Source organism: Arachis ipaensis, chromosome B4 (genome assembly GCF_059453495.1).
Source record: "Arachis ipaensis isolate K30076 ecotype BB chromosome B4, ASM5945349v1, whole genome shotgun sequence".
In the NCBI taxonomy this organism is placed as follows: Eukaryota; Viridiplantae; Streptophyta; class Magnoliopsida; order Fabales; family Fabaceae; genus Arachis; species Arachis ipaensis.
In genome coordinates, this window is record NC_142439.1 from 13,220,620 (window position 1) to 13,232,741 (window position 12,122).

The following is a 12,122-nucleotide window of genomic DNA, read 5'->3' on the forward strand; positions in this document are numbered from 1 at the left end:
TCTAGAGACGTGATCATTTGTATCGACGTAATCCACACTGAGGGCATCGAGCACCTTCTTGAAATCAATATTCCTACTATCGAGGTCGTGCCAGAGGTTATCCCCGAGGAAGAGGAGGAAGGAGAAGTTTCAATCAAAACAAGAAACTTTCGATTGAGTCAGGCAAAGAACTAAGCAAGGGGCAATGTAAGAACCGCAACTAATTACCTGTTTAATTAAGTAATTAATATTGCCCAAATTGGGTTTCGAGAAATTAGAGTGAGAATTTGAGGATTTAAATATGATTTTTGGACTTAGTAGGTTTTTTTGAGTCAGAAAATGTGTTTTCTACAAAAAAAATGCAAAAAATTGCGAACCGGTTGAACCGGTTTAAGTCTGCCCGGTACTGTGTGAGAAAAATTAAAAACAAGTCAAAAACCTTAGAAAAATATTAGAAGTCGAAAATCGGGTGTTAATTTTGAAGGTTTGGCCCAAAGTTGGGCCAAACGGGCTAAAAACGCTCACGGGTTGGACCGGACCCAAGTTGGGCCCAAGCCCAACATATATAAAGCCACTTAAGTGGCAAACTCAGCCATTTTCACCCCTTTCTAGCAGCAGCAACGTGAAATAGAAGAGAGGAGAGGTGAGGGTTTCATTCACTATTCATCTTCTCCTTCTTTCTCTTATAACTTGAGCTACGAAGCTCAGATTCGCGTGCTGTCAGTTGCTACGCGAAGCTCTTGTCGAGCTCTTCAATTTCATCTAAACAAAGTGGTAAGGGATTTCCAATTTCTTGCCCAGTTTTTCCTTCCATTACAGATTCGGTTTTTGGCTATGGTGAATGAATGCTTCTTGTGATTTTGATTATTTAGGTACTCTAGTACTTGATTATTATTGGATTTTGTCCCAATCATCATTGGGTAAGGTGAGACTACTTGATTTCTTGTGGTTTTGTGCATATATGAAACCCTAGGTTGAATTATTGTAAATTATATGTGATATTAGCTTGAGTATTGGATCTTGTGGTGATTGTTGATGCTTGTTGGAGATTCATGGTGGCTTGGATTGTGGTTATTGATGAAGGTTGGTTGATGTTGTATGTTGAATTAATATGGTTATGTTGAGAAATAATGATATTGAGATTATGATGTATGATAAATTGGGGTGAATGACTATTGTTGTTTATGGCTTAGAAGCATGAATGAGTTTGATGATAGAAAATTGATGTTGATATCATGATGAATGGTGAGTGTGTTGGTGGAAAGCTATTGATAATTGTAATATGATGATATTGATGTTGAAAATGATGAGGTATGATGAGAGATTGGTATAAATTGTGGTTTGTGACACAAGCGGGTAGTTTTTGGTGAAAAATGGATCTTGGAGTGACTTTAAGTGGTTTGGTATGATTTGGAATGTGTATGGTAAGAAATTGTGTAAATGGTGAGGTTTGGTAAAATTGGATTTTTGGTAAACTTTGCTCGATCATAACTTTTGCCTCGGTTTTCGAAACTGATTGAAATTTGTTTAGACTAAGATTTTTGAAAACCCTTTAAATCGATATAAACTTTATGAAAATTAAAATTTTGCTGAGGGAGTTATGATCATTCAATGTTGGTATTAAAAATCTGAAATTCTGCAAAGTTGCAGAATTTCATGATTGCTGATATGTGCAAGCGCACACTCTTGTGCGGACACACACCCTGTGAAAATTTTGAACTGTGCAGACACACACACCTATGCGCAAGCACAGGCAGGGATCTGCGCACGCACAGGCAGGGATGTGCGCTCTGTTTGCAGTGCTAGCACAGCTTGTGCGCGCACATATCTAAGGAAAAATTTCAACATGTGCGGACGCACACGTTGGGAAGGCTAGTTTGTTGGGGGCGCTGGCACAGGTTGTGCGAGTGAACAGATTCTGTAAGTTTTGCTACCTGTGCGTACGCACACCCCTGTGCGTACACACATTTTAAAATTTCCTGGGTGTGCTCACGCACACACCCCTGTGTGGCTGCACATGTCTTGTTTCTCAAATTTTGCTTATTTTTTAACTATTCTACCTTCCCAACAAGATTGTTAAGCTTCTAAAGCACCATTTTAAGACTTTTGGGCCTAGTTTTGAGTATTAGAACATGGGATATAACTTAAGAGTCCTAGTACATGATTTTATGATAAATTAGAAAATGGAGGCCTAGGTTTCTTGCGTGTTAATAATGGTTTGACGTTAGGTGAAGGATGATTGATATATGATATGAGGAATGATGAACTGTTGATCTTCGGAAACTGAGTTAAGAATGGGTAGTGGTTGAGATGAGTCACGGACTCTGAATGAGATGATGGATCCACGTATACTGAAAATATTTTCTGAAAACCACTGAAATATTGTTTTTACTGAGAATATGAGACACTATGCGCCCGGCAGGAACGGCGGTTGGATCCCGCCTGTCGAGGTAGCGGCGGCGGCGTAAGGGCGATGGTTCGTCCCGCTTGCGTTGAGATGTGAGGTCTGTGGCAAGAGTATCCCGCTCGCATCCCTTCGGATCTATAGGCGTGCAGGCGCCGGTACCTGGACAGTGATCCGGACACTATATATCTGGGGTTCCTATATGAGAAATCCGAAGGGCGACATCTCCATGGAGATGTGTCGGGTTGGCAGTTGAACCGACAATGTGATATCACAGCCAGTAGGGCACGCATTCATCATATACATTTTCTATTTGTTTATTTGCTTTGTCGACTTGAAATTGTATGCCTAATTGAATAACATGTCTATTGTCTTACTTGATCTACTTGCATTATATGCTTTTACTTGTGAATTACTTGCATTGTTATTAATTGTGCTTTCTATTGGGATTGAGGAGGTTCGGAAGGCAGTGGCGATGGGATCGCATGGAGGATAGGTTGGTGAAGGCTGTGGGACAGCGGTGTTTGGTTAGAATAGAAAGCCCTTAAGATAGATCACCCGGTTTATTTATGATAAGGTTTATATTATGCTTATCTGTTTTAGAATGCTTTAAGTTTGAATCTTGTGATGGATATGGAGCTTAGGATTGCCTTTGGCGTCCCTGGGTCTTATATCGTACATCACTGGGCACTATTACCATACTGAGAACCTCCGATTCTCATACCATATCTTTGTTGTGTTTTTCAGATGCAGGTCATAACCCACATCGGTGAGTTGCTTTGGATGGTGATAGAAGCGGGGGATCTTGGATTTTTTTGGAGTCTTTTGGTTTATTTTGTTTATATGTCTTTCACTTTTGTATTTTGTCTTTTCCTAGAGGCTTGTATTATGAGAGAAAAACTTGTATAAGCTATTTTTAAACTGTCAGGTTTCTATATGGTCTGTATATGGCTAGCCGGCTTAAACTCCGCGAGTCGTGGCTAGTTTCTTATGATATTTCACTATTATACTATTACCTTGTTTATATCACTTCTATTTCTTATGCCTTAAGATAGTACACTTTGCGCTTTTGAAATCCTGTTTTTGAGCTATATCCTTCCTCGGGCTTCTAGATTATATTATTTCTTCTATATATATTATATGTATGAGCTTTAGAACTGTCGTAATCTCTTATTAACCTTTGCTTTACGGCGCGAGGTAAGACTTAGGGTAATTAGGGTATTACAGGCAACGCCTTCTGTGCATTCTAGAATTGTTTTTCCTTCTAATGGAGAAATTTATCCTAAAGAGATTCCATCACCTGCGAAGATGGAAAAGGGCAAAGCAATAGCTCAATCTTCTGGAATTGATAAGAACAAAGATGTTGATGTTGATGAGGAATATTTCGATGAGGGTAATGATGACATGGTTGGGACAATTTTGATCATTCCAACCGAATATTTGGGGGAGTATGAAGGTGACCCCAATGAAGATTACGATTTGGAGGATGAGAAAGCTTTTTCCTTTATCAGAATCGAGGATGAACTGGGTTACTTTTTGCGGCCTACTGAAAAACAAATGTCTCATCTTCGCCCACTTCATATAACAACTACTTTGAGTGGGATAAAGGTAAATAAAGTTCTGATTGATGGTGGTGCTGCAATTAGTTTGTTGCCAGAGAGGATGTTAATCAAAGCTAGGTCAGATTGGAGCAAAAATTTATGAGAACATATTACCCTTCCTCGGGGACAAGGGACGGAACGACCTCTCGATCTGCTTACTGCAGCCCAGAAAGAAAAACGTCGTCTAGGTGTTCCTTGTTGCTCCGATCTCCCCGACGCCTAGGACTAGGAAAGCATCCTGACAATTTAGTCCCTACAAACATTGCTGTGACGGATTTCAGTGGGACTTCGACCCCAGCCAGAGGATTAGTTACTTTGACTGTGAAGGTCGGCTCGTCTGAGCGTAATATTGTCTTTGTGGTGGTTCCCTCAAGAGCAAGTTATAATGCTTTGTTGGGGTGAGATTGGATCCACGGTGTGGGGGCCGTACCTTCTACTGTGCATCAGAGCGTTCTCCTATGGACTAAGGAGGGAAAACCTGAAACCGTCAAGGCAGATTCGAATTTATATGTCGAACAAATGCATGTCGATTTTAGGATTTATAATCGTAAGTCAAAGCCCTTAAGTGTTGATCGATCACTGAGTCCTTATAATTGTGAAGGGTGCTACTTGTCCTCGGAAGGTCTCTCGGTGAAGTTACGCTACCAGAATTGGGTTTGGAGCCAACTGGGTGGGATTGTCTTTCTTGAAGACTTTGGAGGAACTGCTCTATGGACCAAGTTGAAGAAGTTTCTGACTACCTGGTAACATTACATAATTATTTAAATAATTCTCAGTTACTAGAAAATAAAGTTGGTTCTACTGATGAAGTTGAATCACATAGGGTTAGTAATACTAGTAGTTATGATGTATCTGATTCGACATCTTTAGTCAAATTTAATTATGATCTACCTATTTCTTGTAATATAAGTAGTGATGCAAGCCGGACTGCCGATTTAATAGCAGAGGCTCATTATGCAGAAAGTAAAAATAATGATGTTTTTATCCATGATCAAGTCTTTTCTGTTTCTGATAATTCTATTGATTTCACTTTTGATGGCATTTATGATCTCGAACCATTGGGTTTTGAAAAATACTCAGTAAATGATGATGATTATTATAAAGGTGTTTGAATCTCAAGATCCCTTAGAAGAAATTAATCTAGGGACTCCTGATGATGTTCAAATTACATATATTTGTAAAGATCTTGTTGATCCTTTTCGAACTGAACTCTTTAATCTTTTACATGAGTTTAAAGATTGTTTCGCTAGGATTATCATGAGATGTCTGGTCTCGATCGTTCACTGGTGGAACATCGATTAGTATTGAAACCTAATGCTCGACCTGTGAAATAGACTCCAAGACGATTTGCTCCTGAAATTAATATAAAGATTAAAGAAGAAATCGAACGTTTGATCAAAGCAAAATTTATTTGAACTGCACGCTATGTTGAATGGGTGTCGAATATTGTCCCTGTTATGAAGAAGAATGGAAAGTTGAGGGTATGCATCAATTTTCGAGATTTGAATAATGCTACTCCGAAAGATGAATATTTTATGCCTATTGCAGATATGTTAATTGATTCTGCAGCAGGAAATGAAATACTTAGTTTCATGGATGGTTATTCTGGATATAACCAAATTTTCATTGCAGAAGATGATGTGGCTAAAACTGCTTTTCGTTGTCCTGGGGCATTGGGTACGTATGAATGGTTAGTTATACCTTTTGGCTTGAAAAATGCTGGAGCAACATATCAACGGGAAATGAATGCTATTTTCCATGAGTTTATTGGAAAATTTATGGAGGTATATATCGATGACGTTATGGTTAAATCGATTTCGGTAAGCCAAAACATTGATCATTTAAGGAAAGCATTCCTTACTATGAGAAAGAAGGGTTTAGAAATGAATCCTTTAAATGTGCTTTTGGTGTGTCTGCCGGAAATTTTTTGGGTTTTGTTGTTCATAAAAAAGGGATTGCCATTGATAAAAATAAAGTAGATGCGATATTGGCATTGTCTGCACCAAAATCGAAGAAAGAGGTGCAGTCATTTTTGGGTAAAGTGAATTATCTTCAAAGATTCATTTCGAATCTTTTGGATCGAACTAGGGTGTTCACACCTTTAGTGAAATTAAAAAATAATTCACATTTCGAATGGACAATGGAGCATCAATCGGCGTTCGATTCGATTAAAATTTATTTGTCTCAAGCCTCGATTATGGCAAATGTTCGACCATCTGAACCTTTGAAATTATATATTGCAGCATCTGAATATACTATAGGGTGTATGTTAGCCCAAGATGATGAAAATGGGCAAGAACCAGCGGTTTATTACCTTAGTCGAGTATTAACCAATATCGAAACAAGGTATTCCCCAATCAAAAAATTGTGTTTGTCTTTATATTATGCCTGTATGAAATTAAAATGTTATATGGTGGCTAAGTCGGTGAAAGTTATAGCACAAACTGACCTAATTAAGTATATGTTAAGTTTCCCTATGTTAAGGGGACGTTTGGGAAAATTGTAAGACCCAGAACTTTTGAAAAGTCTTATTATGATCAAGTCTCAAGTCATATAGTTATTTATAGCCTTAATTTCAGAGATTTCTTTCTTAAGGATAATTAAAGCAAGTTTTGATTTATTGAATTTGAAATAAATTGATATTATTATCCAATTTTATAATTATTGGATTATTTTCTATATTTTGATTATAAAGTTGATAGTGGTGAAATAATAAGGATTTTTGTATGGTTTGGATTAAATAATTAATATTTTAAATATTAGTACTGCTACTTTGGAAAATAAATGATTTAATTATATTATTCCTAATTATTTGATTTGGACATTTTATTGAAAATAAGTGGTGCAATTGATGAGCAGATAGTATTTTCTATATATAATTAGTGTTGGATTTAATTTGGGTTTCAATTACTATGTTGTCCACAATTTTATCGGAAATTACTAAAATACCCCTAGCCCTAATTTTCTCAAGAACCCTAACCCATGACCCGGTTCCCTTCTCACTCAACCTAGCAGCAGCAACGCAATTGCTTTCCCCCTTTCCTCACTGCCTTCACTGCGCAGCAACAACAACACGCATTTTCCTATATCTCTTTCCATGAACGGAAAGCAACAGAAGCAGAAGGGGAGGGATGGAGCAGAGCTGCGATCCGGGGAGGGGATGAGCCGCGCGGTCGTCGGTCACTTCGGCGCCGTGCCCAAATCACGTCCAGACCTCGTCGCCGCCGACCCGTGACGCTGCCTCCAGAACCGCACGGAAGACAGAGGGAGGAGAGAGAGGGAGTTCGCGTCGAAGGAGAGAGGGAGCTCATGCCTCACCGCCGTCACCCATGGAGTCACAAGCTGCGCTGGTTGCCGCCGTGTCGCGTCGAAGAGGAAGCCTGAGATTGAGCGCCACTAGGAGAGGGAAAGGCGTGGGCTGGAGGAGCTGCATCCAGTCGCCGCTATCGCGCCACTGACCGCCGCCGTTCTGCCGTCACCGTCAAAGGGGTTCTGCCAAGAGAGAGGAGACCGGCGTGCGTGAAGAAGGGGAGAGAGGTTCGAGGCTGAGATTGTTCCCGTCACTACCGACTTGCTGCTCTGTGGTGCTTAGCTGGAGCTTCTGCTACTGTTGTCGGAGTTCTGTAGCCATCGGGACCACCGCCGAAGCTTCTGGCCGCTTCTGCCGCCGAAAAAACCCGCTGCCATTGCCGGAAAACTCTGCCAGTAAGGTCTTGTCAATGGATCCTGTTTCTTTTGAATGTTGAGAATACCATAGTCACGGCTTGTTGCTGCAGTGGTCATCTGAGTCGCGTGGAGGGAGAAAGAGCCACTGGGTGTCGCCGCACCTGGCCTCCGCTGCCTCTGTCGCCGGAAACAGCCACCGAGTTCTCTGTTTTGGTAAGAATTTCTGAGTCGCAAGGCCTTTTGTCGCTGCTCTGTAAACTTATGCTGAGGCATTGCGGTGTTGTCCATCATAGGGTTGTGGATTCGTGCTTGCATTCCGTGCTCGGAGTTGCAGCTGCCTTGTTTTGTCATCCCAGTAGGTATTTATGTTTCGAAAGCCTTACGTTAGTACCTTGTTGTGCTTGGTTAATGAATATGAGTTTTGGTAACGTGGGGTCGAGTCCTAATTGTTATGTGTTGCAATTAGAGTTGGTGAGATTGTTGAGAACGCAAGTGGAGCCGAGTTGCTGGCTGCAGTTGGTTTTGGGTTGAGGCGGAGAGTACTCTGCGAGACTTTTGGGCTATGGAATTGCGTTTTGAGGTAGGGCGCTTTCCAAAAACTATGTTTTGTGTATTGGAATTATTACATATGGATACTGGTGTGAGATATTGTGTATTCTGTGATTGTATATGCCTTATGTATTATTTGATTGACTCGAATGACTATGGATGTTGGTTTGGCTGAATTGTTGTGTGGCTTGTGAAATGTAATGTTTGGAAGTTGATTCTTTAAAGATTTGAAATATGAGTTTAATCCGTTGAGGATTGGTTTGAAGTGAGTCAATTATTTTGATGATGTGAAAGATAGAATACTCTTGAAATTCAGCCTGGGTTGCTTTAATTGAGTTGGTTTTGATAAATGATTTATTGCTGACCCGATTCTTTAAAGCTTTAGAAATGAGTTAAATCGGTTGATATTGAGTTGATTTTGAAATGGTTTCCTTGAGATATGCCACTGAGGCGACTGTTGGATTTAGCTTGCTTTTGAATTGATTTCTGGTTTTGGGCTGTTGAAAAGGAACGAGAAACGGTTTAGTTGGGACCCGAACCGGGTGGCAAAAGTCCAAGTTTTAGGGGAGGTGCTGCCGAAATTTCTACAAAATCCTAGTCTTGTTTGAAAAGTTATTTAAAAAGGGTTGGATTTGAGAAATTGTATTATTTGATTTATTAAGAGAATATTTATGTTTTCAAGCTTAATTTATTTAATGAACTTTATGCATTGAGTTCGGCTTATTTAGAAAGGAACTATTTTTACCGTTTGAATCACTGAAGGAAATAATGATACTCTAATATTGATTTCAATATAAAAAGGAGCTTTTAGTGATTTCAAAGGAATCTAGACTTTTGATTGAGTAATTAAGTTTGAGGCATTTTGGAAGAGTTAGAAAAATGGGTTCCAAAAAGAAACCTGAAAGTGGTTTGATTCAAATGAACCGGTTCCTTTTCAAATGAGTTGATTTTTGGACCGGGTTGGAACTTGTGATTTTGTATGGTCGGTTTCATAATAAATTCAGTTTTATTTACTTGAACTGAGAATCCATGATTTTAAGAGTTTCAATGAATTTTAAGGAATTGATATAGGTTGACCTTCCCTAAAGACTTGGGACTCTGCCGAGAAACTTTTGTTATAAAATCTCATTGTTGGATGGGTGATTTTGAATATCTCAAAGAGATTTTTAACTTGCCATGATTATGGAAGTTTTGGAAAGAGGGTGCCGAGAGTGGCATTGTTTTTAAAAGGGGAATTTACCTTGAGTAAAAGTGGCTTATGAGCCTGAGATGATTTGAGAAATGAGATCTTTAAAGCCAAGGCTGAAAAGAGTTGAAATTTGATTTCAAAGTGAAATGACTTGAGAAAAGTAATTTATCGCCTAAAAGCCGGTTTTATGAATTTGATGATTTTGAATGGTGGAAGTGCTGTTTTTATTATGGGCCGGAATGGCTATGTATGATTATGAATATTGGTTGGTTCTGGATTGAACCGTGAGCCGGATGGTTGAGATGGATGTTGATCCATGGTTGAGAATGAATGCATATATGCTGAGATATTGATAAATGTGAATGTTGCACTTCCACTATCGAAGATGAGAGTTTCCCTGGGAGGAAGCAGTGGCTAGCCACCACATGCTCCAGGTTGAGACTCGAAGCCCTTTTGACCCTATGTCGTAAGTGTGGCCGGGCACTGTGAAAGCCCGGATGAGCTCACCCCCGTGAATATACACCAGTGAAGGTGTTGGATATGGATCATGATTATGATCAAGTTTATATTGAGTATAACTCGAGTTGGGGATGCGCGACAGAGGGACAGTCCAATGGTTAGCTACCAGGACTTGTCGGGTTGGCTCTATAACCGACAGATGATATCATCAGCCACTAGGGACAGGCATGCATCATATGCATCTATGTGACATTGTTTGGGTGTGCATATTATACTTGGTTTGCCTATGTGAATAATTGCTAATTGTTCTACTTGCAATAACTGTTTGTTTGTGCTTGCATCTTCCTATTTGTGTTTGCTACTGGGACTCTGTTGGACTGTGGTGATTGGTTGATGGTTGGATTGTTTGGGCCTAGGGCCGTGGTTGAAATGAGATGAACCGATGGTTGCTTTCGGTTTTGTGTTTCTGGTTTGGAATAAAATATGAAAGGCTATTTTGGTTCAGCATAGATAAACTGTTTTGAAAGGCTTTTGAGTTTTTGAGAATTGAACGGTTCTTCCTTCAGAAAAGATTTTTAGACTTTACTTTTACTGTAAACCGTTGTTTTTGAAAAGGAGGCATAAGACGGTTATTAATCACTAGTACGGTTTATCTTCACGTATCCTATTACAATAATTCCCAAAAACCCTCTACTGAGAACCCTTTCGAGGATGATGTTCTCACCCCCCTACATTTTTCCCCTTTCAGGATATGGCGCCGAAGTTACGAAGAGTTCATTTAGTTGTTGTTGAGATACTCTGTATTGTTTTAGTTATAGTTTATTGAACCCTCGCCTTTATCTTGATATATTCTGTAAGAGGGATAGGGATTGTATTGGTTAAAGCTTGTAATAATATTTATATATTTGTATGTATATATATGGATGTACTCTTTATGAGTTTCTGTAAGTTGTATGGTATGTATGGATGTACGTTGTATAGCGAATGTATTTGTGGGAGCGGTTTTGCGGTTTAAAGTTTTAAACAGGCTTATATTTTAGTATTAAATAATATAAAAGTTGTCGTAATGTCCGAACTATCAGAGTCGCGCAGCCGGAAGTGTGAGCTTTGGTAGTTAGGGTGTTACAGAAATAGATGCTGGCATTGACGGAATTTGATTTACAATATGTTCCAGCCAAGGCTTTGAAAGGACAGGTCATTGCAAATTTTCTTGTGGATAATTCGAAAGATCTGAATGATCAGGGGGCAAATATAATCAAGGTAAAAATTGATTATTGGAAGTTATATTTTTATGGGTCAAAACATAAAGATGGTGCAGGAGTTGGGATTCTAACTGTTTCACCAGAAGGAATCTTATTGAAATTTCTATTTGAAATAAAATATCCCTGTTCGAATAATGAGGCAGAGTATGAAGCGTTAATTTTGGGTCTTGAAATTTTGATTAGTAAAGGGGTCTCGGAAGTTCAGATATTAAGGGATTCCCAGTTAGTTTTGAAGCAGTTATCCAAAGAATTTAAATGTAACAATGAGAGGTTACAGAAGTATTTGACAATCGCTTGGGAGTTGTTAAGTTCTTTTTGAAAATTTTCTTTGGTTCATATTCCAAGGATTCAGAACGAAATAGCTAATGAATTAGCCCAAATTGCTTCGAAGTATAAAATTGGCTCAGGAACTCTTGAGTCTTTAATAGGTATTCATAAGATTTTAGTACCTGCAAGTGAAAGAGAAGCTTTGTGTGTTGATGAATGGGAGGATACTGATTGGAGGAAGCCTATTGCTCAATACTTGAAAGAGCCTAATATTCCAATTGATAGAAAGATAAAATTACGGGCAATGAATCTTATTTTAATGGCTGATGAATTATATAAGAAAGGTATTGATGGGAGTTTATCGAGATGTTTAGGTCAGAGTGATCAAAACATTGCTTTGGGTGGAGTTCATAATGGAATATGCGGTGCTCATCAGGCTGGAAAGAAAATGAAATGGGTGCTATATCGTAATCATGTATATTGGCCAACTATGATTAAAGATTGTATTGATTATGCAAAAGCGTGCCTTGAATGCCAAAAATATGGCTCGATTCAACAAATTCCAGCATCCGAATTACATTCGATAATAAAGCCATGGCCATTTAGAGGTTGGGCTTTAGATTTAATTGGATTAATTCATCCTTCTTCATCCAAACAACACAAGTTTATCCTAGTGGCAATTGATTATTTTACAAAATGGGTTGAAGCGATTCCCTTGATTGAAGTAAGTCAGGGTGAGATAATAG